A 27665-nucleotide genomic window follows, 5' to 3' on the forward strand; every position below is an offset into this window, starting at 1 on the left:
CTACCAAGTAACCCATTCACCCACATGGAAATGGAAATTACATGTTACACCCCCAACGTACATAAAGCAAATGAACCCATGTCTGTCACACACAATGGTTGCAAATGAATTGGAAAACACCCAACATGACATGCATGAAACCAATGAGATGATACCACACAGTGAAGTATGAAAACAAAATTGTATTAAAAAAATAAGAATGCAAATGAAATGAAACAAACTACAATGCCAATGAAAAAAAGAAAAGGTGCATGTCCGTCACGAAAAAATTACAAACACCAAATCCAAAAAAAATGAAATCAATCCGACAGAAAAATAATAAATCCAAACACCATTGCTCCATGGAGAAGAAATAAAAAATTAAAAAATAAAACAATCCAATGAAGAACTATGTACAAAATATCCAAGGGTCCATGAGCCCAACTGAACAAAGGAAACCTACAAAAAACCCTAAAAAAAATGCAACTATATACAAAAAGTGGAGCTGTGTCCGTCGACTCCAAATCATAAGAATAAACAAATGAAACCTAAAACTAAAGAACTATATACAAAGGCGGCGGGCAAGTCCAGCGGCTCACTCCGTAGTGTTCCGGGCCAGGGCATCATCAAACTCCTCGTCTATGTCCCGGAGGCGGTCCTGTTCCATTGCCCCGAGGGTCCGCAGGGGCGACGCCATCTGCTCCTCCAACCCCCTGCGGATTGCCTCGAGGCACTCGGCCCGCCTCAGGGCCCTCCGCATGGAGTTCTCCGCCCTGACCATCGTGAGCCGCTCCTCTTCCGCCCGCCGCCGCTCCGCACCAATCTGCTGGCCCAACCGCAGCCACACGGAAGACACTTTCTGTCCTGGGTCCTCCTGCCCTCCGGCCGATGCCTGCCCCTCCGATGTTGATGGCCCCGAGCCATGATTCCTCCCACGTTGACTCTGCTGCTGCCTCCGACGCAACTGCCTCTGCCAGCACGACGGCATCCAGGCTGATGGAATCCACCGACGCCGTTGTGCACGTGCCCTGCCTGATGATGCCGGCACATCCTCCATCTGCTGGGGTACAGTTGCTGTGGTGTCCACCCCTGCTTGACCTCCGACTCCCGACTGTGGCAGGGATGGGATCCCCGCCGAGCTGGCTGCATAGGTCAGGGCAGGTCCACAGGGGGCCCTGGTGGCATCTGGGCCGGAAGACGGCAAGGAGAACGACTGGCGTATAGCCTCCACAGAGGAGGAGAGGGCCGCCAGATTGGCCGACACATGCAGGAAACCCCCGAACATGGAAGATCCCAATTGGGCCACGTCGGCACGGTGCTCTTCGTGATGATGTGCGTGCTCCTCCCGGGAAGCACGCACGTCATCACGAATTGCACCCGCGCGCATCCAACCCCAATCAGGACCTTCTCCATACGGACACGGGTCCCCTCGTCCGCAGGTGGAGGGGAGTCAGGTGACATGGACATCCCCTCTACCTGCGGACGGGCCAGGGACGGGGCAACCCTGCTGGTGCATGGTGGTGCACTCACAGGGTCAGGGACAGCGACATGCACAGGCCCCTCCACGGTGACCTGTGCTGCCTCCTGCCCCTGGCCCTGGACTGCACCACTTGCACCAGCAGGGATGCCCCCACCAGGCCCCATGTGTGCCCCTGTGGCGGCCTCCTCCTCCTCTGTGGAAACCACCAACCTGGATGGCTCCTCACCGTCTTCCACCGTAGCAGGCCCCTGTGGGGGCTCACCCACCCCTTCCGCTGCAGCCGTGGGGGCATCCCCGCCGCCTTGCTCCACAGCGCCGTCTCCGCCCTCTTCTTCACTAGCCGCTGCGTAGAGGGAGACAAAGAACACAAGCATCAGGGTACTGTACAATGGTCCCCTAGACAGGAAGCAATAGCAGATGAGTACCACTGTCAAAGTACACTTCCATCATGTCCCTCCACAACACATGGGTCAGTCCAGGCAAAACACACACAGTAACAGGCATGGTGCATGCCATGGACATTTCCATACATGTCCAATGGACTCTTGAAACATACAATGATATGGAACTCACATGCATCATGGGTCATGCCTATCACATGCACACACTTCACCTCAGTCACATCCATCTGGCCCCATACACCCCAAACACAGCGGATACAAGGGTAACTAGGCTGCATCAGTGAATCTGTGCATTGTCACACACATGTGTCATGCATCCATGGCATGCACAAGTCACAGACACGCAGGTCAGGCACACAGACATGGCTACCATATATGTACCTAGCATCAGCACCCATCCCTCACCCCCACCCATGTCCAGGAACAGAGACTGGCATGCTCTCATGTTTAAAATCTGCATAGGGCTCCCCATGTGGCATTTAAACACATGCAACAACCATGTGGTTCACACATCACTGGTCGCACATGCATTACCATGATGTCCCTGCACACATACATGCATACATGGCCTATGTCACACATACAGGCAAGTATCAGAGAACCAGCACACCGCAACATGCCCTGTCTCACACAGCAATGCTTGGACACTTACCGTTCAACTCCAGACGGGTCTCCCTCTCAAGGATCTGGGCGTGGAGCGCTGGGCGTACGCGTTCCAGGACCCTCATCTGGGTGGAACTCATGCGGCCCCGGCCCCCCTCCACGAGGCGCCGGGCCTTCACGAGGGTCCTGGACCTCAAGTCCTCCCAGCGCTTCTTGATCTTCTGGACGTCGCGGGTTGCCACCCCCTCTGCGTTGATGGCAACCACACAGTCGGCCCAGATCCTCTCCCGTCCTTCCTTGCTGGCGCGGGACGATCCAAAGAGGGCATCATACTGCCCCAGGACATGCTCCACCAGGACACCAACTTCGGTGGCAGTGAAGCTGGTGCCCCTCTGCCCCTCTGGCCTGGGGTTGCCACTGGTGCCAGATGTGGAAGTGCCCGACATGGCAACCCCAGAGGCAGGTGTGGGTGGGCAACTGGGTCCTGGGGCTGGGCTGTGGAGCGAAGTAATCCCAGTCGGGAGTCTTCAGTTCCAGCAGGGGTGGACACAGCAACTGGACCCCTGCAGATGGCTGATGTGCAGGCACCAAATGGCAGGGCACGGTGGCAGCAGGCAGGCAGGCAGCAGCAGATGGCACGTGGGAGGCTGCTCGGGGCACTGGGGGGCAGTAATTCGGCCTTCTGGGCAGGAGCGTGGTCTTCCGTGTGTTTTCGCGTGGCCAGCTTGATACAGAGTGATTTGGCACATGAAAATCCTGCACGTCAGCGTGAAATTCGAGGAAAGGCCCTTAGCGCGTAAGCGCGTCAGCACGCATACGCGATTCTACTGGACCAAAGGCCCTCAGCGCGTAAGCGCGTCTGTGACGTGACCCGCACGGGTGTTTCCCACACAGCACGTGATGACGGAGCACACGTGGAAAGACTGCACGTCAGAGTGTCATCGCGTGTAATTGGACAAAAGTGCGCGTACACGCGATTGGCCTATGTACGTGTATTTCAGGGGTGCGCGGGCACTTACACACACAAGTACGTCAGCGCACCTGTATCCCGGGGTGCGCGGGAATTTCCACACGCTATTGGACTGGGTACTGGATTTCAGGGGTGCGCGGGTCACACGCTTGCCTACAACACGCGCAACGCATAAATTTGCGCGCTAACTAAATAACAAGCTCAGACCCAGGATGAACATACCGTTCCTAGCAGCAGTGGGCGTGGGCTACCAAAGGAGGAGGAGGAGGATAGTCAGGGGCAGAATATTCACACCCAGAACCAGCCTTTTCGGGATGCCTGATGACCAGGTGTATGGGAGGTACAGGTTTCCACCACACATAATACTGGACCTGGTGAGTGAGTGGGAGGATGACCTCACATCACCCACCCTGTGCTCCCAAGCACTCAGCCCCCTGGAGAAGGTCCTCAATGTACTGCACTTCTTAGCCACTGGATCATTTCAGCGGACAAGTGCCATAGTGGGTGGGGTATCACAGGCCACCCAGTCACGCTGCCTACACCAGGTCTTGAACATCATCACTGCACGCCCATCAGTCCGCAGGCACATATACCTGCCAGAACACCTGCAGAAAGGCATGCTGCCGCCCTGGATTTTTACGGCACGATTCCCCAAAGTGCTAGGTGCCATCGACTGCACCCATGTGGCTCTACGTCCCCCCAGGGCATCAGAGCACATCTATAGGAACCGCAAGCACTGGCATTCCATCAACGTGCAGGTAGTATGTAATGCCAAGGGAATCATCACCTCAGTATATGCCAACTATCCTGGGTCCACCCACGACAGCTTCATTTACCGAATGTCCACCCTAAGCCGGGACCTAGAAGCTGGGCGGCATGGCGATACATGGCTGCTTGGTGAGTATGAATGCCACTGCACATGCATGCATGTCAGATACTGAGCAAGGTCACAACCCCACCAATGATACCAATCACCACCTCCACAGGGGACAGTGCCTACCCTCTCAGCCCCCACATGATGACGCCAATTCGGAACCCCACCACGCCACCCCAGGTAAGATATAACACAGCCCACATTACAACCCGGGGCATAGTGGAGCGCACATTCGGAGTGCTAAAGTCACGCTTTCACTCCCTTGACCGTTCTGGCGGGCAGCTGTTGTACGCTCCCCCAGTAGTGTGCAGGATCATAGTGGCAGCATGTGTCCTGCACAACGTTGCAACACGCCGGGGCCTGGCCGTGGACATGGTGGTGGCCCCACATCCCCAACCACATGCACAGCCGCTGTGCATGGGAGAGGAAAGGGCACGGGGGGAGGCAGCCCGTACACAGCTAGTGGCTAATTACTTCACATAGAAATCACACCCCTGTGGAGTGCACACTGCCCTGGCACATTCCATCTGACAATCAATGATGACTCAACCTGACACTGATCCTGAATGTCTGGAGAATCAACCGTGAAAACCATATCAGCCTGAGATTGTTCACCTGGAAGTGTTACAATGTGTGCATCCCTACCCACACAGACACCACCAATGCAGTTTTGTGAAGAAACACATTCAAGCAACTAAAATGAACACCCACTTGCAAAATGCAACAAGAGGACAGTGCCATGTCAGCCAACCCATCCCCAGCACCGCCACACGACACACCGTGCCATGTCATGCTATTTGCAGGTAAACAAAGTAATCCCTACAACATGACACAAGTGTCACAATGTACAGTGTACCTAATTGAAACTTGCAACACCTGACATGCTCACAGTAATGCAGGACCAACAACACACTTGAGCAGGTACTACCATTAACATGACATCACAAATGTAATAAATTAGTACTCTCACCACCTGGAAATGCCTGCACTTCCACCACTTCCAACTGTGCAGTGTTGGCGCCATGTAGAGTTGTAGGTGCACTGCTGCCAACATGGACCCCATCTCCAAACTAGAGGGCCTTGTGTAGACATGAGGAAGGGACCTGCAAATTGGGAGGTAGACACAGATGATGAGTTACACATCAATGCAACATGCAGTGTACAACACAACAGCAATATGCACTAGGAATGTATACACAGTATTAACTAGACTACCCACACATGTAGTGGGAGTCCAATGTCACCATGTACGTCAATGTCACTTGGGCACACCCTTTGCAAGCCCATGGAAACGGGAAGCAGGAGGGGTGTGTGTGACTCAAACCCAAGCATCTGAACCAAATACATGACAAGCCTGCATGTGCCCAGCCACAATGCAGCGTATGCCCACAGGAACCACGGAAGGCAACAAATTGTCCCAACAAAATTGGGAAAAATAAAAATAAAAATAAAAAAAAATAAAAAATGGCCATTGATGGGCCCGGGGGGGTTGGGGAGGCCACCCAGGAGGTCCGAGGACAGGGTGCACACCAAAACCCACCTGTGTGGATCCTGGGAAAAAAAACACCTCCATGGGCTCATGGCCCACACGGCTACCCTATTGTGGGAGTATCACTGCTGTCGCTATTATCACCCTGTGCAGCTGCATCCGGAGGTGGTTGCACTATGGGAGGCAGCTCACGCAAGGCCCTAGTCTGCTCCTCCATGGCTGCAAGCATGCGGGTGTGGTAGGTCTGGTTCTGGAGGATGAGTGTGCTGAGGTCCCCATGCAACAACTCACGGGATGCCCGGACCTCCGCCCTCGTTGCCTGCATCTCAGCTGAGAGCGTACGGGTGAGACGCTCCAGCTGCTGTTCTGTCCTTTGGTGTGTTGAAGCCTCAAGCTCAACTAGAGTCGTCCTGAGGTGAAGGAGCTCCTGCCTCAGGGCTTCCCTGTGGCCCTGGGACTCTATGGAGATGGCCTCCTGCAGAGTCGCAAGTGCCGCCCGCCTGTCCCTGTTGGACGCCAACATGTCCTCCCTGTGTGACTGGCAGATGGAGTCGGTTGCCTGCTGTAGTCGCTCCATCAGCCTTTCAGGGAGGACAATGGAAGTGGCCACCCTATCCATGGCCTGAGCCATCATCTCGGATGATGCTGCCTGTTGGGTTGCCATACCGTAAATGGATTGCTCCCATGCGGTATTGCCAGGTGCGTCGGCGGGCACCACACCTGTCTGGGGCAAGGCGAACTGCGCCTTGCTGTGCCGGCACTGCCTGAGGCTGCAGGACTGCATTCCCCCTCTGATCTGCTGGCCCAGGAACAGGATCAGATGTCGCGGAGTGTGACCCTGCATCCGTAACCACCAAAGGCGTAGCTGCCAACACTGACATCCCCATTGAGGGTTCTGACCCTGGTGCAGGTGGGTGGGACAGAACAGAATCCCTCCCATGAACACTCACCTGCGACGGCACGTAGGTCTCATCATCCGAATCAACACCTGAGTACAGCTCGGGGGAGGTGCAGCCAGAGACACCCCTTGAGAGCACGACCTGCAGCACTTGTGGGTTCTCACCCACCACCACACCACGTCCCTCACTGGTGGTTAGTCGGCCCTCGGACCCCTCCTGGGTCTGCACCATCTCCACAACCCCAGCAGTATCAGGTGCGTCTTCCCCTGCAAAGACATAAAAACAAAGAAATGGAAACAGGCATTAGCACCATGGCACACAATGAGGGCTGAGAAGCAAGAGAACCAGTACTTGATTGACACATGTCCCACATGACAAAAACCCTCCCATGCATGCACCCTCACTGCATATGAAGGGCAGGCAAATGGCACACACTGATGACACCAAGATGGAAGATGAACACATTTTCTGCATGCTGCCTGGCAGTGGCATCACACATTGGCCCGTGATTGCCAGGTGATACACACATGCCATCACACAGATGGCATGTACCATTGCTATTGAGTGAAGATGGAGAGGAGGGCAGCACCTATTCATTCAGTCCAGTTCCCGCATGTAATAGCTTTTCTAATTCAAACAGGTCAGATTTTTCTCCTGGAGCTGCCAGTCCAAAATGGTCCAATTGCACAGGGACATGTGTGAACAAATGATATCCAGGTAACAAAGTCACTCCACTTTACCATAGCCATGTCAGACATGTGACTAGAGGACTGAGAAATGCCTAGTAAAAGTGGTGGAATGCAAACAATCTGCCAGAATGAACAGAGAAAAATAAGCAACAATGTTGTGGCAAGGTGACACTTCAAGGGCAACTGGCGTGCTGTTGGGCTAGATGTCTACTGTTGGCAGAAGGGATACTGCTATGGCCAAATGCAGCTGCGCAGGATGTATTGCATGAAGCACATGGCTGACCCATACGACTCAGGCGCACACACTCTAACCTGGCACACAAACAGAAGCCCTCACACACACAACATGCACATGGATGACACACACATGCATGTGCACTCACCGGACAATGCCTCGTAATCAGGCAGATCTCCCACGCCTTGGATCTGTTCCTCCGTGACGTAGGTCCCAGCGACTGACTCATGTGGAGTGAGTTCCATGTCTACTACTGGAGACCCACCTCCAGTCACTAGAGTTGTGGCATGACTTCAGGCCAGCTTACTCTTTGCCCTGCGCTTTAGGTCATTCCAGCGCTTATAGCAATCATTGGCTGTGCGCCTCACGATTCCAAGGGCACTTACGATGTCCGCAACGGTCTGCCAGTGTGCCTGGCGTTGTGCAGGTGTGGTCTTGGATCCTGCAACAATGACCATCTCGTTATCATGTCCGGACACATACTCGACAAGTGCATTCAGTTCGTCATCCGTGAAGCTGGGCTTCCTCGACGGGCCGGACTGTGTAGCCGTGTCTGGGGCATCAGCCTGTGCCGGACGAGCACTCTTCCTCTTCCGCTTGGAAGGTGGTGGTGATCCTGAGTGTCCTGCGCCGCTCTGGACACTAGGGGCAGGAGCCCTGGTGGACTCTGTATCAGGAGTGTGGGATTGCACACTCAGCATGGGAGTAGGTGCAGGCATTGGCTCAAGTGTAATGGTGTCAGGGAGAATGTCAGCAGGATGGACTAGGACCAACACTGTCCTGGCTGGGTGTGCGAGAGCTGGGATGGATGGAGCCGCAGCTGCCCCTGCAGCCTCTCCGCCCTGCCTACTTGGGGCAGCAGATGACCTTGCTGCCCCAGATGCACGTGGCATGATGACATCAACGTGCACCAGCGCACGTGTCATAGGCCTGCTGACCTGGAAGTCAGCCATGGAGTCAGCCAGGTCTGGTGCCACAATGGGCTGGTCCAACAAGGGCTGAGCATGGATGGTGTCAGCCACATCAGCCTCAACGGGAGGGGGGGGGGATTATGGGTGCCCTTGACTGGTCCTCCACACATGGGGGGACAAGCTCACCCTGCAAGTAACGACCACGTCCCCTACCGGATCCACCACGGCCACCACTTGTGGCTCTTCCACCTTTGCCACCCTTACGGAATCCTCGCCTCCCAGCCATGGCACTGATGTTAATGTGCGTATGGGAGTGGCTGTAAACTATTGTCCTGGGCAATTGGGGGTCAAAGGGGTTGGGTACCAAATGGTAATTGTACCCTAGTGCTCTAGCAAGGCTGAATGTAACCCCTGGGGAAAGATGACGGGTCACGCTACGCACAGGAGCCCCAAAAAAGGGAGATGACGTGCACGCAACCCCTCCTAGACCATGTGTGCAGAAAGAAAAACCTGCACTACGCTGTGGCACCCAGTAACACAAGAATGAACGTATGCGTGTCACACGCAGCCTAGAATGACCTCCGAAGGGGTAGGCTACACACGGGGCAAGCACAGATGTTAGATACGTGCGTGACTCACCGTCTGCCAGGTAAAAGAGCGTGAAAAAGGAGCGCGTTTGGTTGGCAACACCCCCGCCAAAAGAAGATTTGTACGCTGTCTGAGGAGACAGGACAACAGTAGAAGGGAACACTGTTTGAGGGAACAGGCCCAGGTAAACCAGTAAAAGAGAAAAATGAGAAAAAGCTGTCAGAGGTAACAGGGAATACGAACTTGAAACGCCGTGAAGTAAATCGCGTGTGAAACGACAAGAAGTACAGAATTCACCCACTCGCTCTCCACGAAAAGCACGTACAAGGAAATGGTGTTCAACACGTACCTTTTATGCAGGCCCACACGTCCAGCGTCACTTACGCGGCGTGTACGCGCTAGGGCCCTTTCCACCAATTACACGCTTTGTCACTTCTGCGTGTAGGGCCATTTCCACCAATTACACGCTTTGTCACTTCTGCGTGTAGGTCCATTTTCACCAATTACACGCTTTGACACTCGGACGTGTCTTTCATTTTTTTCACACGCAACATTTTCCAACGTGTGCCCAATTCAACGTGCACGTGACTTTATAGACGCGCATACGCTGGCGACGCGTCTACGCGCTAAGGGCCTTTCCTCGAATTACACGCAGACGTGTTGGATTTTCACGTGCCAAATCACTCCGTATCAAGCTGGCCACGCGTTCACACACGGAAGACCACGCTCCTGCCCAGAAGGCCAAATTACTGCCCCCCAGAGCCCTGAGCACGCTCCCACCTGCCATCTGCTGCTGCCTGACTACCTGCTGTCCACGTGCCCTGCCATTTGCTGCCTGCACATCAGCCAGGGGTGCTGTTGCTGTGACCACCCCTGCTGGAACCGAAGACTCCCGACTGATTTTCCATCGCCCCACAGCCCAGCCCCAGGACCCAGTTTCCCACCCACTCCTGCCTCTGGGGTTGCCAGGTCGGGCACTGCAACATCTGGCACCAGTGGCAACCCCCGGCCAAGGAGGCAGAGGGGCACCAGCTTCACTGCCACCGAAGCTGGTGTCCTGGTGGAGCATGTCCTGGGGCAGTATGATGCCCTCTTCGGAAGGTTGCGCGCCGACAAGGAAGGACGGACTCGGAACTGGATGGACATCGTGACTGCCATCAACGCGGAGGAGGTGGCAGTCCGCGACTACGAACGTGTCAGGAAGCGCTGGGAGGACTTCAGGTCCAGGACCCTCAACAAGGCCCGGCGCCTCCTGAAGGCAGCGGATGCTAAGGGGCGCCGGGGCCACTTGTCGGAAGATCAGATGAGGGTCCTGGAACGCATATCCCCAGCGCTCCACATCCAGGTCCTTGAGAAGCAGACCCGTCTGGAGTCGAGCGGTAAGTGTACATGCATACTGATTGTAAGCTGTGCGTGTGGTGGTGTGCCAGGAGTGTGCAGGAGGTTGAACATGTATTTTTATGTGGCCAAGTAGGGGGGGTGTACAGGGCCGTGAGGGTGACACATGCGAGGGGTCTCATGTGTGACACATGGATGGTGCTTGTGCGTGTGGGCTTGCATGGCACAGGATGTGGAGGAATGATTGTCAGGTGTGACATGGATGTCGATCAAAACAATGCGACAGTTGGCGGAGGTGTACACATGCATGCAAGTTTGGTGTTGTGTGTGCATGTGTAGTGTACTCCCTATGTTGCATGTGATGTGTGGATGACCTTTGGCTGGTCATGCTGTTGTATGTGAATGGATGGTGCTGGCTGTTGCATTATGGCTGTGGTATGGCTCATGTGTGCAAGTTGAAATGACATGTGTGTTGGGGATTGTGATGCCATGTCTGAGGTTTACCAATGCCACTCATGTATAACTGTCATGTGTGTATGAGTCCATTTTACAGTGCCCTGATGCCTGTGTTTTCTTTCTCTCTGCAGCGTCAACTGATGAAGAGGGCGGAGAAGGTGCTGTGGAGAACAGCGGCAGGGGTCGCACCACCAGCCGGAGAAGCAAGGCCCGGCTCCCCTCCCATGTTGTGATCTCGTCGGGGAGTGAGGAGTCCGGTGCCGCGTCCCAGGCCGCAGCTGCCGAGGGGAGGTCCAAGAGGCGGAAGTTGGAGTTGGACTCCTCGGCAGCAGAAGGGGCAGCTGGGACCCCACAGGGCCCAACGGGGGAAGATGGCACGGAGTCATCCAGGTTGGTGGGGGGTTTGGTGGAGGAGGAGGCCGTGCAAGCGACAGTGGCGGGGTCTGGAGGTGGGGATTCCACTGGTGCTAGTGGTGCAGTGCAGGATCAGGGACAGGAGGCAGCACAGGCCGCCGCGGAGGTGCCTGTGTGCAATCCTGTCCCTGCTCCTGCTCCTGTCACTGCATCATCTTGCATTCTCTGAAAGACACAGGAAACCCCACGCTTTGGATTGGAGTATTAATTAAGATTTAGATAGCGGAAAGACATCCAAAGGAAACAATTCAAAAATAAAGGTATCAAGGATTTTATTAAACCTGATACTAATTTAATATATCAAACAAATCATGATTAAATCTGCACTTGTAATAACAATTTACATAGCAGGAAACAACTTTTATTAAAAAAGACACATCTATATAATAAAAATCATCTTATTCAATCATCCAAGCATACAACCTCATCCATCCATTTAGACAAACCATTCATACTAAACACCAATCAATATACGACATAAAATCTATAAGAAAATTCATCATAATTAATTTATCTGAAAGATTTATAGAAAGAACATGAAATCAATTTGACGGGCCACAGCAGATGACATCAGTGGCCTAGGCAATTAAGATGGGTCCCAGAGTTTTCTGACCACGACCTCATCTTAGTCCAAACTCGACCGGTTTCGACGTATATACTTTAGTGTAGTGACGTCTTCATCAGGAGTAACAAAAATATATTCTAACATCAAGAAAGAAAGAAAATCACAGATAATACATATCAATGTGTGAAGCCCTTGTACTTGGACAAAAAACATATAACATCCATAATAAAAATATCTATAGCGGAACAATAGGTAATAATATACAAGAGCCTGCTACTAACCCGGGAAAAAATTCCAGGATGGACCTGAGGTGTCTGGCAGAAAGTAGTGCTACCCTCTTGTATTGGTGTCTCCGAGAGGCAGATAAGAGCCAGGCTATAGACAGAATCAATGCTACAGATATACAAATGTACACATAAATATCACAAGGTCAGTATGTCGATCCTCCACTACAGCGGCCCACGGACAGGACACGAGAGTCACATACTTAAGATAAAACTAAAGAATATTAACTAACCTTCATTCATGCAATGGAAGGCTGTGCGTCTCTTCCTTAAATTGTACGCTGTGTTCACTTATATTAAACAATAGCTTCTCCGTAGAGGTTCCTGCAGATAGCGAAGTGTGTGGACGCCAACGTTCTTCTCGAGAATGTCCAAACGCTCGTTCAACCAGCGGTCATAAATTTGGAGGTGACTCCCCGAATCCAGGGTTGGCTGCACCTGATGTTATATGGGCCTAAACACAACACAAGAGTTTGAGTATGTGAGAGACTGATTGTTCTTACAATTATATTATTGGCTACACCCAAAGTGAATTACTTCCAATTGAAAATAAATTGATAAATTAATACCACAATTGTGACTAAACAAATACGGCTTACTGAAAAGCTTGCTATTTAGAGAATTTCAAAAAGGTAGGGGGGGGGGGTGGGTTGTTGCATTTGAAAATTGCTCAATATTTCCGACTCCAGATTGCTTGACTCGGATGGGGTTTAACGGAAAGCCAAAGATGTAGGGCTCCCTTCTCTAAACAATAAAGGCAAGAAGCGATTTGAAAAACCGCCGTGATTCGAAAGGCCCCCACACGACAGAATGTTTACCTTAAGCGAAAGAACTCGCCAGTTCTCACAGTAGCTAGTCACCCGTATCCCAGCTGGGTCCGATTGGAAGTGGCGTGCAACACAGTATCACCGTTTCAAGGGTATTGATATATGCGTGAAAAACATCATGTGATCACGTAATTAACCACGTGACCACAAACTGAACTGGCCTACGTTCTAAATGGCCGTACCCTCTCAGATGAAAAACGCACGTGATTAGGCAGTATACCAGTGTACTACCCGACATATATAAAATGTTAAGACAGGTAGTATTTAGTTACTCGAATTCCATGGTTCCATGGTATTAAGGCCCAATGTTAATGTTTTTAGATTAAATATCCACATTTGTTCCTTGTAATCCAAATTTTTTAATAGTTGGGGTTGGTTTTGTGCATATACTTTTTCTATGCAAAACCATTCCATCTGATCAGCCGTATGGGCCATCTCGACAAAATGGATTACCATTGGGGCATTGAGGTTTCGAGTTCTGATCTTTGAACGATGTTCGTTAATACGGGTACTCACTTCTCTGGTTGTTTTGCCTACATAAAACAACTGGCATGGGCAACGAATGGCATAAATGACATTCTTACTTTTACAAGTGGTAAAGGTACGAAGGGTCAACTTTCTGATCTGTGAAACAAATGACGTAGTTTTTTTGGAAAACTTACAAGCAACACATGAAGTGCAGGGATAGTGTCCCACCACTGGGTTAGAATTGGTATCGCGGATTGTATGCACTTTAGGAAAAGTTCTACTGGCTCGAGTAATCTTTTGCTTCAAATTTTTACTTTTTTTGAAAGCAAATAGAGGTCTGGGTATAGATGTTCCTGATGTATTAAGAATTCGCCAGTTTTTTAAGATGATCCCTCTAATAGCATTACTGTGTTGACAAAAAGTTGAGACACATACTAATTCATCTTTCTTTTCAATGTCTCGCTTGGGTGTCAATAAGAGGTCTCTGTTGGTATATCGAGCTCTCTTTTTAGATTTTTTTATAAGTTTCTTTGGATATCCCCGTTCCAATAGTCTTTTTTCCAAAATTGCTGCATGTTTGACAAAATCTGCGATATCTGTGCAGTTACGGCGTAGCCGTAAGAACATCCCATATGGTAAGTTACAAAGTAAACTAGCTGGATGTTGGCTCTCATATTTCAACGTAGTATTTCTCTCTGTGGGTTTTCTATGTAATTCTGTGCAGAGATACCCTTCTTTGAAAAAAATAGACAAATCCAAGAAAGGAATTCTGGATACTGAATATTCAAAAGTGAAATGAATATCTAAGTCTACCGCATTAAGCCATTGAACAAATAAAGTCAATGATGTTGATGAGCCTTCCCAAATCATAAGTATATCGTCGATGTATCGACGGTACACCTTGATTTGGCCCCTAAATGGGTTAAATGCTGACAGGATTTTTTCTTCCTCCAAGAGTGCCATGAAAATAATGGCAAGATTTGGTGCAAAAGTGCACCCCATCGCTGTCCCTTTACATTGCAAAAAGAATTCCTCCTTGAATTTAAAAAAAACTGTTCTTAAGGACTAGCTCTGCTGCTTTACATAGGAATTCTGTGGGAACCAAATGTGGTTGTATGCGCCGGTCTAGCATTATGCGCAGGCTCTCCACCGCTCTATCCTGAGGGATATTTGTATAAAGCGCTTCAATATCAAGCGTTACTAGAATTTGAGTACTGGGATCAAATGCTTTTGTTTCAACGAGGTTGATGACGTCTCTCGAGTCAAGAAGAAATGTGGGCGTGGCCATCGCCAGTGGTTTAATAAAGAAATCAATGTATTTCGAAAGGGGTTCCAGTAGTGAACCACAGCCCGAGACTATAGGTCGTCCTGGGGGGTTCTCAGTGTCTTTATGTATTTTAGGCATAATGTAAAATAGAGGTATGCGATCTTCCGACAGGTTGATAAATTCAGCCTCTTTAGTGGAAAGGAAACCCGATTGGTTTCCTTCTTCAGTGAGTTTGAGTACCTTTAGCTTAATCATTTCTGATGGATCTTTCACCAATTTGGAATAGTGCCCAGGGATGTGTAGAAGTCTCAGAGCTTCTTGATCATAACGATCAGCATCCCAAACAACTATCCCACCACCCTTATCTGCAGCCTTAATAACTATTGATTGGTCCGAGGCTAATCTCTCGATAGCCTCGAACTCAGAAAGCGTCAGATTGGGTCCTTGTCGATTTCTTGGATGGCCAATAACTTTCTCTATTTCTTTGAGAACTAATTTTTCAAAGATCAAGACCTCTGGAGGCAAATCATTCGAGTTGGGGGTAAAGGTGGAAGGTTTAGAGAAGCCTGAGATGTTGGATTCCCTAGAGGTCACATTATTCAAAAAGAAAAGCTTTAGCCTTAATTTACGCAAAAAACCTTTTACTTCACTTATGATGGACATTGCACTTGGATTTTGAGTCGGAACAAAAGATAGACCACATTTAAGAATTGATGTTTCCGCAGATGTTAATATACGGGAGGATAAATTAAAAATTGGCATTGTTTCATTTACCACCTGTATGCTCGATTCCGGGTCTGAAAGTCCCGGTGCATCATCCCTTGTCCCGGGGCGTTCTGCATATTGTGTGTCATTTGACCTTGGGGGATGTTTCTGCGGCCTCTTCGGCCGCCCCTTGCTCGAAAAGGGTGATTGCCAGAGGCATGATTGTTCAATTCCTCATTACCTGAATTACTAGAGGAAGTGTCTGAAAATGTCACCCATCTTTTTTTATTTGTATTATTGGGTCCCATATTCCAATTAGTGTTAGTTTTCCAAACCGTCTGAGGGTTAAAATCTTCCGCTAGATAGGGATACACCAATTCTTTCTTAAATAATGAAATGTCCTTTTTAAGTTTATTGGTCTTTTTTTCAATAGTAAGCTTCTTAAATTCCTGAAAAGATTTTTCTATCTGTTCAAGCTTTTGTTTAGATTCCACAATCAAAGTGTTGGTCAAAAAAGATTTTTCTTGTTCCGACAGCGTTTCTTGTATCTTCCCACTGACTCTTTGGGCCGTGGTTATGGTTAATACTAACAAATCACGGCTACATTTGGTAGCAACTTGAATAAAAGTTGTTTCCTGCTATGTAAATTGTTATTACAAGTGCAGATTTAATCATGATTTGTTTGATATATTAAATTAGTATCAGGTTTAATAAAATCCTTGATACCTTTATTTTTGAATTGTTTCCTTTGGATGTCTTTCCGCTATCTAAACTGCATCATCTTGCACCAGCGGGGATGCCTACCTCCAGACCCGTTCTCAGGGAGAGGATTGGCTTACGACACCTGGCCTTCCACTCCCTGCGGATGTGGCTATCCTGCACCAGGTTGTGCCTGTCCAGGGTGGGGTGGCGTTGCGTCAACGGGCAATCCGAGGTGACCTGCAGTCTTTTCATGATGAGTCTGCACGTCTTCTCGCATGGCTCGTTGACCGCGTTGACCCACTGGGACAGCTCACCAGGGCTGGATTCCTCCGTTTCCTGGACCTTGTTCCGACCCCCTTGTCCACAGAACCCCCTATGCCCCAGTCGTCCTCCATGCCATCTTCCCACCCATGTGTCACCTGGGTGCCCTGTGGAGCTGCCTCCGACCGTGCGGCCAGGCTGGTGGACAACAGATCCCTGCCACAGTCGGGAGTCAGACGTCCAGCAGGGGTGGCCACGTCAACGACTGCACCCCAGCTGGAGGAGGATGTGCAGGCACCATCGGACAGGGCACATGGACAGCAGCAGCTGCAGCAGCAGGAGGCTGTAGGCGGGAGCCACGATAGCTCGGGGCCTTCAACATCGGAGGGGCAGGCATCGGCCGGAGGGCAGGAGGACCCTGGACGGGAAGTGTCTTCCGTGTGGCAGCGGTTGTGCCACGCCATAGATGCGGAGCGGCGGCAGGCAGAAGAGGCGCGGCTCACGATGGTCAGGGCGGAGAACTCTATGCGGAGGGCCCTGAGGCGGGCCGAGTGCCTCGAGGCAATCCGCAGGGAGTTGGAGGTGAACATGTCGGCGTCCCTGCGGACCCTCAGGGCCATGGAACAGGACCGCCTCCGGGACATAGACGAGGAGTTCGATGATGCCCTGGCCCGGAACACCACTAAGTGAGCCGCTGGACTGGCCCGCCGCCATTGTATATAGTTATTTAGTGATAGGTTTCCTTTCCAGTTTATTTTTCTTTGGAGTCGACGGACACTGCTCCACCTTTTGTATATAGTTCCATTTTAGATAGGTTTTTGGTAGGTTTCATTTCTTCTCTTGAGATGATGGACCCTGAATACTTTGTACATAGTTGGACTTTGGATTTGGATATTTTTTTGACTGTTAATATTTTTTCCCATGGAGCAATGGTTTTCTATTTCTTTTTTAGCTTCATTTACTTTTCATGGACTTGAACTTTGGAAGATATTTTTTCGTATTGTCATTTATTGATTTCATTTTGAATAGAGACAGCCTGCTTAATTTTTGAATTATTTTACTTGTGTATTTTGGTTGATTTTGATAGCCATTGCTGTTGTTTTTAATACATTATTTTTATTTTTTCATTCTTCAATGTGTGGTTTCATCTCATTGTTTTCATGCATGTCATGATATGGGTTTTCAGGTTCCCTTGCAACCATTGTGTGTGTGTGAGACACATGTGTTGATTTACATTGTTTCCATTGGAGTAGTATCATGGGCACATGTAATACTTGGTTGTGTCTTTGGGCTGTGGTGGCTGGCCATGAGGCACATGCTTGAGGATTGTCAGGGCCTGTGGGCAGGGTGCCCCTGGTGGCGGGGGTGATAGGGGACATGAGTGGGGGCCTTATGGAGGGTGCCCCTGGTGGCGGGGGGGTGGGGGTGATAGGGGACATGAGTGGGTGCCTGGTGGAGGCTGCCCCTGCACTGCTGGGGGGTGGGGATGGTGGGAGACATGGATGGGGGCCTGGTGGAGGGTGCCCCTGGTGGCGGGGGGGTGGGGGTGATAGGGGACATGAGTGGGGGCCTGGTGGAGGGTGCCCCTGCACTGCTGGGGGGTGGGGGTGGTGGGTGACATGGGTGGGGGCCTGGTGGAGGGTGCCCCTGGTGGCGGGGGGGTGGGGGTGGTGGGAGACATGGATGGGGGCCTGGTGAAGGGTGCCCCTGGTGGCTGGGGGGTGGGGGTGATAGGGGACATGGATGGGGGCCTGGTGGAGGGTGACCCTGCACTGCTGGGGGGTGGGGGTGGTGGGAGACATGGATGGGGGCCTGGTGGAGGGTGCCCCTGCTGGCGGGGGGGTGGGGGTGATAGGGGACATGAGTGGAGGCTGCCCCTGCACTGCTGGGGGGTGGGGGTGGTGGGAGACATGGGTGGGGGCCTGGTGGAGGGTGCCCCTGGTGGCTGGGGGGTTGGGGTGGTGGGAGACATGGATGGGGGCCTGGTGGAGGGTGCCCCTGGTGGCTGGGGGGTGGGGGTGGTGGGAGACATGGATGGGGGCCTGGTGGAGGGTGCCCCTGCACTGCTGGGGGGTGGGAGTGATAGGGGACATGAGTGGGTGCCTGGTGGAGGCTGCCCCTGCACTGCTGGGGGGTGGGGATGGTGGGAGACATGGATGGGGGCCTGGTGGAGGGTGCCCCTGGTGGCGGGGGAGTGGAGGTGATAGGGGACATGAGTGGGGGCCTGGTGGAGGGTGCCCCTGCACTGCTGGGGGGTGGGGGTGGTGGGTGACATGGGTGGGGGCCTGGTGGAGGGTGCCCCTGGTGGCGGGGGGGTGGGGGTGGTGGGAGACATGGATGGGGGCCTAGTGGAGGGTGCCCCTGGTGGCTGGGGGGTGGGGGTGATAGGGGACATGGATGGGGGCCTGGTGGAGGGTGACCCTGCACTGCTGGGGGTTGGGGGTGGTGGGAGACATGGATGGGGGCCTGGTGGAGGGTGCCCCTGGTGGCGGGGGGGTGGGGGTGATAGGGGACATGAGTGGGGGCCTGGTGGAGGCTGCCCCTGCACTGCTGGGGGGTGGGGGTAGGGGTGGTGGGAGACATGGGTGGGGGCCTGGTGGAGGGTGCCCCTGGTGGCTGGGGGTGGTGGGAGACATGGATGGGGGCCTGGTGGAGGGTGCCCCTGGTGGCTGGGGGGTGGGGGTGGTGGGAGACATGGATGGGGGCCTGGTGGAGGGTGCCCCTAGTGGTGGGGGGGTGGGGGTGATAGGGGACATGAGTAGGGGCCTGGTGGAGGCTGCCCCTGCACTGCTGGGAGGTGGGGGTGGTGGGAGACATGGGTGGGGGCCTCGTGGAGGGTGCCCCTGGTGGCTGGGGGGTGGGGGTGGTGGGAGACATGGATGGGGGCCTGGTGGAGGGTGCCCCTGGTGGCTGGGGGGTGGGGGTGGTGGGAGACATGGATGGGGGCCTGGTGGAGGGTGCCCCTGGTGGCGGGGGGTGGGGGTGTTAGGGGACATGAGTGGGGGCCTGGTGGAGGCTGCCCCTGCACTGCTGGGGGGTGGGGGTGGTGGGAGACATGGATGGGGGCCTGGTGGAGGATGCCCCTGGTGGCGGGGGGAGGGGGTGATAGGGGACATGAGTGGGGGCTTGGTGGAGGCTGCCCCTGCACTGCTGGGGGGTGGGGGTGGTGGGAGACATGGATGGGGGCCTGGTGGAGGGTGCCCCTGGTGGCGGGGGGGTGGGGGTGATAGGGGACATGAGTGGGGGCCTGGTGGAGGCTGCCCCTGCACTGCTGGGGGGTGGGGGTGGTGGGAGACATGAGTGGGGGCCTGGTGGAGGGTGCCCCTGGTGGCTGGGGGTGGTGGGAGAGATGGGTGGGGGCCTGGTGGAGGGTGCCCCTGGATGCTGGGGGGTGGGGGTGGTGGGAGACATGAGTGGGGGCCTGGTGGAGGGTGCCCCTGGTGGCTGGGGGGTGGGGGTGGTGGGAGACATGGGTGGGGGCCTGGTGGAGGGTGCCCCTGGATGCTGGGGGGTGGGGGTGGTGGGAGAGATGGGTGGGGGCCTGGTGGAGGGTGCCCCTGGATGCTGGGGGGTGGGGGTGGTGGGAGACATGAGTGGGGGCCTGGTGGAGGGTGCCCCTGGTGGCGGGGGGGTGGGGATGATAGGGGACATGAGTGGAGGGTGCCCCTGCACTGCTGGGGGGTGGGGGTGGTGGGAGACATGGATGGGGGCCTGGTGGAGGGTGCCCTTGGTGGCTGGGGGGTGGGGGTGATAGGGGACATGAGTGGGGACCTGGTGGAGGGTGCCCCTGCACTGCTGGGGGGTGGGGGTGGTGGGAGACATGGATGGGGGCCTGGTGGAGGGTGCCCCTAGTGGCTGGGGGCTGGGGGTGGTGGGAGACATGGTTGGGGGCCTGGTGGAGGGTGCCCCTGGTGGCGGGGGGGTGGGGGTGATAGGGGACATGAGTGGGGGCCTGGTGGAGGCTGCCCCTGCACTGCTGGGGGGTGGGGGTGGTGGGAGACATGGATGGGGGCCTGGTGGAGGGTGCCACTGGTGGCGGGGGGGGTAGGGGTGATAGGGGACATGAGTGGGGGCCTGGTGGAGGCTGCCCCTGCACTGCTGGGGGGTGGGGGTGGTGGGAGACATGGATGGGGGCCTGGTGGAGGGTGCCCCTGGTGGCTGGGGGGTGGGGGTGATAGGGGACATGGATGGGGGCCTGGTGGAGGGTGACCCTGCACTGCTGGGGGTGGTGGGAGACATGGATGGGGGCCTGGTGGAGGGTGCCCCTGGTGGCGGGGGGTTGGGGGTGATAGGGGACATGAGTGGGGGCCTGGTGGAGGCTGCCCCTGCACTGCTGGGGGGTGGGGGTGGTGGGAGACATGGGTGGGGGCCTGGTGGAGGGTGCCCCTGGTGGCTGGGGGGTGGGGGTGGTGGGAGACATGGATGGGGGCCTGGTGGAGGGTGCCCCTGGTGGCGGGGGGTGGGGGTGATAGGGGACATGAGTGGGGGCCTGGTGGAGGCTGCCCCTGCACTGATGGGGGGTGGGGGTGGTGGGAGACATGAGTGGGGGCCTGGTGGAGGGTGCCCCTGGTGGCTGGGGGTGGTGGGAGACATAGATGGGGGCCTGGTGGAGGGTGCCCCTGGGGGGTGGGGGTGGTGGGAGACATGGATGGGGGCCTGGTGGAGGGTGCCCCTAGTGGCGGGGGGTGGGGGTGATAGGGGACATGAGTGGGGGCCTGGTGAAGGCTGCCCCTGCACTGCTGGAAGGTGGGGGTGGTGGGAGACATGGGTGGGGGCCTCGTGGAGGGTGCCCCTGGTGGCTGGGGGGTGGGGGTGGTGGGAGACATGGATGGGGGCCTGGTGGAGGGTGCCCCTGGTGGCTGGGGGGTGGGGGTGGTGGGAGACATGGATGGGGGCCTGGTGGAGGGAGCCCCTAGTGGCGGGGGGGTGGGGGTGATAGGGGACATGAGTGGGGGCCTGGTGGAGGCTGCCCCTGCACTGCTGGGGGGTGGGGGTGGTGGGAGACATGGATGGGGGCCTGGTGGAGGGTGCCCCTGGTGGCGGGGGGAGGGGGTGATAGGGGACATGAGTGGGGGCCTGGTGGAGGCTGCCCCTGCACTGCTGGGGGGTGGGGGTGGTGGGAGACATGGATGGGGGCCTGGTGGAGGGTGCCCCTGGTGGCGGGGGGGTGGGGGTCATAGGGGACATGCGTGGGGGCCTGGTGGAGGCTGCCCCTGCACTGCTGGGGGGTGGGGGTGGTGGGAGACATGAGTGGGGGCCTGGTGGAGGGTGCCCCTGGGGGGTGGTGGGAGAGATGGGTGGGGGCCTGGTGGAGGGTGCCCCTGGATGCTGGGGGTGGTGGGAGACATGAGTGGGGGCCTGGTGGAGGGTGCCCCTGGTGGCTGGGGGGTGGGGGTGGTGGGAGACATGGGTGGGGGCCTGGTGGAGGGTGCCCCTGGATGCTGGGGGGTGGGGGTGGTGGGAGACATGAGTGGGGGCCTGGTGGAGGCTGCCCCTGCACTGCTGGGGGGTGGGGGTGGTGGGAGACATGAGTGGGGGCCTGGTGGAGGGTGCCCCTGGTGGCGTGGGGGTGGGGGTGATAGGGGACATGAGTGGGGGCCTGGTGGAGGGTGCCCCTGCACTGCTGGGGGGTGGGGGTGGTGGGTGACATGGGTGGGGGCCTGGTGGAGGGTGCCCCTGGTGGCGGGGGGGTGGGGGTGGTGGGAGACATGGATGGGGGCCTGGTGGAGGGTGCCCCTGGTGGCTGGGGGGTGATAGGGGACATGAGTGGGGGCCTGGTGGAGGGTGCCCCTGCACTGCTGGGGGGTGGGGGTGGTGGGAGACATGGATGGGGGCCTGGTGGAGGGTGCCCCTGGTGGCTGGGGGGTGGGGGGAGACATGGTTGGGGGCCTGGTGGAGGGTGCCCCTGGTGGCGGGGGGGTGGGGGTCATAGGGGACATGAGTGGGGGCCTGGTGGAGGCTGCCCCTGCACTGCTGGGGGGTGGGGGTGGTGGGAGACATGGATGGGGGCCTGGTGGAGGGTGCCCCTGGTGGCGGGGGGGTAGGGGTGATAGGGGACATGAGTGGGGGCCTGGTGGAGGCTGCCCCTGCACTGCTGGGGGGTGGGGGTGGTGGGAGACATGGATGGGGGCCTGGTGGAGGGTGCCCCTGGTGGCTGGGGGGTGGGGGTGATAGGGGACATGGATGGGGGCCTGGTGGAGGGTGACCCTGCACTGCTGGGGGGTGGGGGTGGTGGGAGACATGGATGGGGGCCTGGTGGAGGGTGCACCTGGTGGCGGGGGGTTGGGGGTGATAGGGGACATGAGTGGGGGCCAGGTGGAGGCTGCCCCTGCACTGCTGGGGGGTGGGGGTGGTGGGAGACATGGGTGGGGGCCTGGTGGAGGGTGCCCCTGGTGGCTGGGGGGTGGGGGTGGTGGGAGACATGGATGGGGGCCTGGTGGAGGGTGCCCCTGGTGGCGGGGGTGATAGGGGACATGAGTGGGGGCCTGGTGGAGGCTGCCCCTGCACTGATGGGGGGTGGGGGTGGTGGGAGACATGGGTGGGGGCCTGGTGGAGGGTGCCCCTGGTGGCTGGGGGTGGTGGGAGACATGGATGGGGGCCTGGTGGAGGGTGCCCCTGGTGGCTGGGGGGTGGGGGTGGTGGGAGACATGGATGGGGGCCTGGTGGAGGGTGCCCCTGGTGGCGGGGGGGTGGGGGTGATAGGGGACATGAGTGGGGGCCTAGTGGAGGCTGCCCCTGCACTGCTGGGGGGTGGGGATGGTGGGAGACATGGGTGGGGGCCTGGTGGAGGGTGCCGCTGGGGGGTGGGGGTGGTGGGAGACATGGATTGGGGCCTGGTGGAGGGTGCCCCTGGTGGCTGGGGGGGGGTGGGGGACATGGATGGGGGCCTGGTGGAGGGTGCCCCTGGTGGCTGGGGGTGGTGGGAGACATGGATGGGGGCCTGGTGGAGGGTGCCCCTGGTGGCGGGGGGGTGGGGGTAATAGGGGACATGAGTGGGGGCCTGGTGGAGGCTGCCCCTGCACTGCTGGGGGGTGGGGGTGGTGGGAGACATGGGTGGGGGCCTGGTGGAGGGTGCCCCTGGTGGCTGGGGGGTGGGGGTGGTGGGAGACATGGATGGGGGCCTGGTGGAGGGTGCCCCTGGTGGCTGGGGGTGGTGGGAGACATGGATGGGGGCCTGCTGGAGGGTGCCCCTGGTGGCGGGGGGGTGGGGCTGATAGGGGACATGAGTGGGGGCCTGGTGGAGGCTGCCCCTGCACTGCTGGGGGGTGGGGGTGGTGGGAGACATGGATGGGGGCCTGGTGGAGGGTGCCCCTGGTGGCGGGGGGGTGGGGGTGATAGGGGACATGAGTGGGGGCCTGGTGGAGGCTGCCCCTTCACTGCTGGGGGTGGGGGTGGTGGGAGACATGGATGGGGGCTTGGTGGAGGGTGCCCCTGGTGGCGGGGGGGTGGGGTGATAGGGGACATGAGTGGGGGCCTGGTGGAGGCTGCCCCAGCACTGCTGGGGGGTGGGGGTGGTGGGAGACATGAGTGGGGGCCTGGTGGAGGGTGCCCCTGGTGGCTGGGGGGTGGGGGTGGTGGGAGAGATGGGTGGGGGCCTGGTGGAGGGTGCCCCTGGATGCTGGGGGGTGGGGGTGGTGGGAGACATGAGTGGGGGCCTGGTGGAGGGTGCCCCTGATGGCTGGGGGGTGGGGGTGGTGGGAGACATGGGTGGGGGCCTGGTGGAGGGTGCCCCTGGATGCTGGGGGGTGGGGGTGGTGGGAGACATTAGTGGGGGCCTGGTGGAGGCTGCCCCTGCACTGCTGGGTGGTGGGGGTGGTAGGAGAGATGGATGGGGGCCTGGTGGAGGGTGCCCCTGGTGGCGGGGGGGGTGGGGGTGATAGGGGACATGAGTGGGGGCCTGGTGGAGGCTGCCCCTGCACTGCTGGGGGGTGGGGGTGGTGGGAGACATGGATGGGGGCCTGGTGGAGGGTGCCCCTGGTGGCGGGGGTTGGGGTGATAGGGGACATGAGTGGGGGCCTGGTGGAGGCTGCCCCTGCACTGCTGGGGGTGGTGGGAGACATGAGTGGGGGCCTGGTGGAGGGTGCCCCTGGTGGCTGGGGGTGGTGGGAGAGATGGGTGGGGGCCTGGTGGAGGGTGCCCCTGGATGCTGGGGGGTGGGGGTGGTGGGAGACATGAGTGGGGGCCTGGTGGAGGGTGCCCCTGGGGGGTGGGGGTGGTGGGAGACATGGGTGGGGGCCTGGTGGAGGCTGCCCCTGCACTGCTGGGGGGTGGGGGTGGTGGGAGACATGAGTGGGGGCCTGGTGGAGGCTGCCCCTGCACTGCTGGGGGGTGAGGGTGGTGGGAGACATGAGTGGGGGCCTGGTGGAGGCTGCCCCTGCACTGCTGGGGGGTGGGGGTGGTGGGAGACATGGGTGGGGGCCTGGTGGAGGCTGCCCCTGCACTGCTGGGGGGTGGGGGTGCAGGGGGACATGAGCAGGTGTGCAGGGTAGTCCCCTGGTTTGTGGGCTGCCTGCAGGGGCCGTGGAGGGTGTACAGGGAACACCTGTGAGGACCCACCCAGCCTAATCGCGTGTGATAATTCCCGCGCACCCCTGTAATACACGTACCTGGCCAAATCGCATGTGAGAATTTCCGCGCACCCCTGTAATACACGTACCCAGCCGAATCGCGTGTAGAACTTCCCATGTACCCCTGTAATACATGTACCCAGCCAAATCGCGTGTGATAATTCCCGCGTACCCCTGTGATACACGTGCCCTGGCTAATCGCGTGTAAAACTTCACGCGTACCCCTGTAATACACGTACCCTGGCCAATCGCGTGTAGAACTTCCCACGCACCCCTGTAATACACGTACCAAGCCAAATCGCGTGTGATAATTCCCGCGCACCCCTGTAATACACGTACCTGGCCAAATCGCATGTGAGAATTCCCGCGCACCCCTGTAATACACGTACCCAGCCGAATCGCGTGTAGAACTTCCCGTGTACCCCTGTAATACACGTACCCAGCCAAATCGCGTGTGATAATTCCCGCGTACCCCTGTGATACACGTGCCCTGGCTAATCGCGTGTAAAACTTCACGCGTACCCCTGTAATACACGTACCCTGGCCAATCGCGTGTAGAACTTCCCGCGTACCCCTGTAATACACGTACCCTGGCTAATCGCGTGTATAACTTCACGCGTACCCCTGATATCCACGTTACCCGCTTTGCGTTCCTTGTTTGGCAGCCCTGTAGACTGGTCCAGGGTTAGCGCAGCCCTTTGCGATGATTTAGCGATTTTGATGGCTTTTCCTTGCGCGAGGGCGTTCTTGGGGGCGTTACTGGCGCTGCTGCAGGGTCGCTGCGATACTCTGCGCCACGGCTGGTTTGGGAGCCTAAAATCCATGAATACGCTGTGCGCGGAAATCGGTTTTAGCGCACGTGCCTGGCACAGACAATCGCACGCGGACACTCTGCGCCAGCCGCTTGCGACACTTTTCTGCGAAATTCTATGAATTACCCTGTAAATGCTTCTGTCCGCGGCCCTTCCGCCATCGCTCTAAAAATAACCAAGGCTCAAGGCAGGCGGGTTTTCCAGCACGCAGGGGGGTTTTCTCTCTTTGTGTCCTTGTGCCTGGAAACAGGTGTTTATTGTAAGCACAACCTGACCCCTTCCTGTTGAGCAGCGTGTGAGTCACTGCGGCAAAATCTTTGCAAATCGCACAACTAGGCTGGTATGCTGAAGAGAGTTCATTGCAAACAAAGCCAGTAGCTTGTATGATAGCTCAGTGTATTGAGCGCCCTCTGCTGGGGTCAATGAGCAGCCTGACTTGTTATGTATTCAAGGTTGAGGAAATGAGTATTGTTCGGTGATAATAAGACACATTATTCAAGCACAAAGAGACAGTTCAATTTGTAGTGTATTTTATGTGGTGTGTTTTTTAGACACTAGATAACAAGTGGCGTGATGGGATGGCCTGTTTGCCAATATGCCGTCTTTGGATCCAGTGCCTGGGTTATGATGCTAGTTCCTCCTCAGCCGTTCATCCAGTCAAGGTAAAAAAATAAAGAATCACTTAGTTGTGCAGAAACAGCGCCTACTACTCAAGAGAGCTAAAGGGCGGTTCAGTTTACTGTGAGTGCTATATGAATGATAAAGTATCAAAGTGTGGCAGAGCCTGCATACATTAAAACACATTGGGTCATTACGAGTTTGGAGGTAACCATAGCGCCATGGCTGCCTCCAAACCCTTACCGACTCCGCCCTGGTGAATGAAGCTATTACCATTCCAAGGTTGGCGGGGTGGTAATTCCCCATTCACCAGGGCCCTTCCCCATTCCCATTTGAGCCCTAATAGGGCTCAATGGGAATGGGAAAAGCGCTAATAACGGTACCGCAAATTGCAGTACCGTTATTAGCTCTAAGGTCCCTTTGCGAGTCCTGTCCTTAACGCCTGGTAAAACCAGGCGTTAAGGGAGGACCCGCAAAGGGAACTCGTAGTAGGGCGGTAAGGGATTACTGGTACCGGTGCCCTTACCGGTACCGGTAATCCCTTACCGCCCGGGTCGTAATGAGGCCCCTTGATTATGTTTCACGCCTTTATTGGGCTCCAGGCACTTTTTAGATTTCTTAGTGCCCTTCCCAGGTTCTATGTCCTCGGCAATGTTCTTAACACCCCTGGTAGGCTATATCCATTTTCAGGTGTTTCATTTGTTCTCTCAGATTCTACAAACTTTGCTCTCAGGAAGTTCTTCAGGCATCAGCAATCCACACGGAAGATGAGTACAGGAAGTCAGACACTGTCTTGGGCAGTACAGCAGCTTGATGCTTCCTCCTGCTGCACAAGATTATGGCAGCCATCCTTGGAGCAATGTGGCTCTTGTATTCCTCCTCTTAAGTCCTGATTTGTAGGGAGCCCTCTTCCCCCTTTCTTCCAAATGTTGTTGCTTCTCTGCTTTCCAGCTCCCTGGGGAATTTTTTAAAAAAATGCCTCTAAAACGGAAGTGACAAGAGTAAATAAAAAACATTGGCGATATGTTAGTTCTTTCACCCTAAATATTCCAGAAGGGGTGATTTACTATTCCAACTCTAGTCCCAGAAAATGTGTGGACCCTTTTTTATTTTTGACCCCCATGGAAGGAGCTACATGATGTTCCCTGGGGGGACTTGGGCTCCAGCTCAGCACTTTTGTCCTACTGCTGTTCTCACTGGCTCCTGTCACATGACTGGGGTAGGTCAGGTGACAGAAACCTAGTTCGCCATTTTGGATTGTGA

General features: G+C 56.0%; 1 long non-coding RNA gene across 2 annotated transcripts in view; it reads right to left on the reverse strand.

The window, feature by feature from the left end:
• The window catches only part of LOC138488326 (uncharacterized), a 506810-nt gene that overhangs the window by 94805 nt on the left and 384340 nt on the right, over window positions 1-27665 (reverse strand). Inside the window, exons 3-4 of one of the 2 annotated variants that reach the window (XR_011274640.1) lie at window positions 12409-12629; window positions 11582-12028 (exon numbers count right to left, since the gene is read on the reverse strand). This is a non-coding gene — a long non-coding RNA (uncharacterized lncRNA). Of the gene's footprint in view, window positions 1-11581; window positions 12029-12408; window positions 12630-27665 lie in introns of those variants that run through there. The other variant, XR_011274641.1, reaches the window with a different exon arrangement.

The sequence above is a fragment of the Ambystoma mexicanum genome, chromosome 9 (genome assembly GCF_040938575.1).
Source record: "Ambystoma mexicanum isolate Mex_15411 chromosome 9, UKY_AmexF1_1, whole genome shotgun sequence".
Lineage (NCBI taxonomy): Eukaryota > Metazoa > Chordata > Amphibia > Caudata > Ambystomatidae > Ambystoma > Ambystoma mexicanum.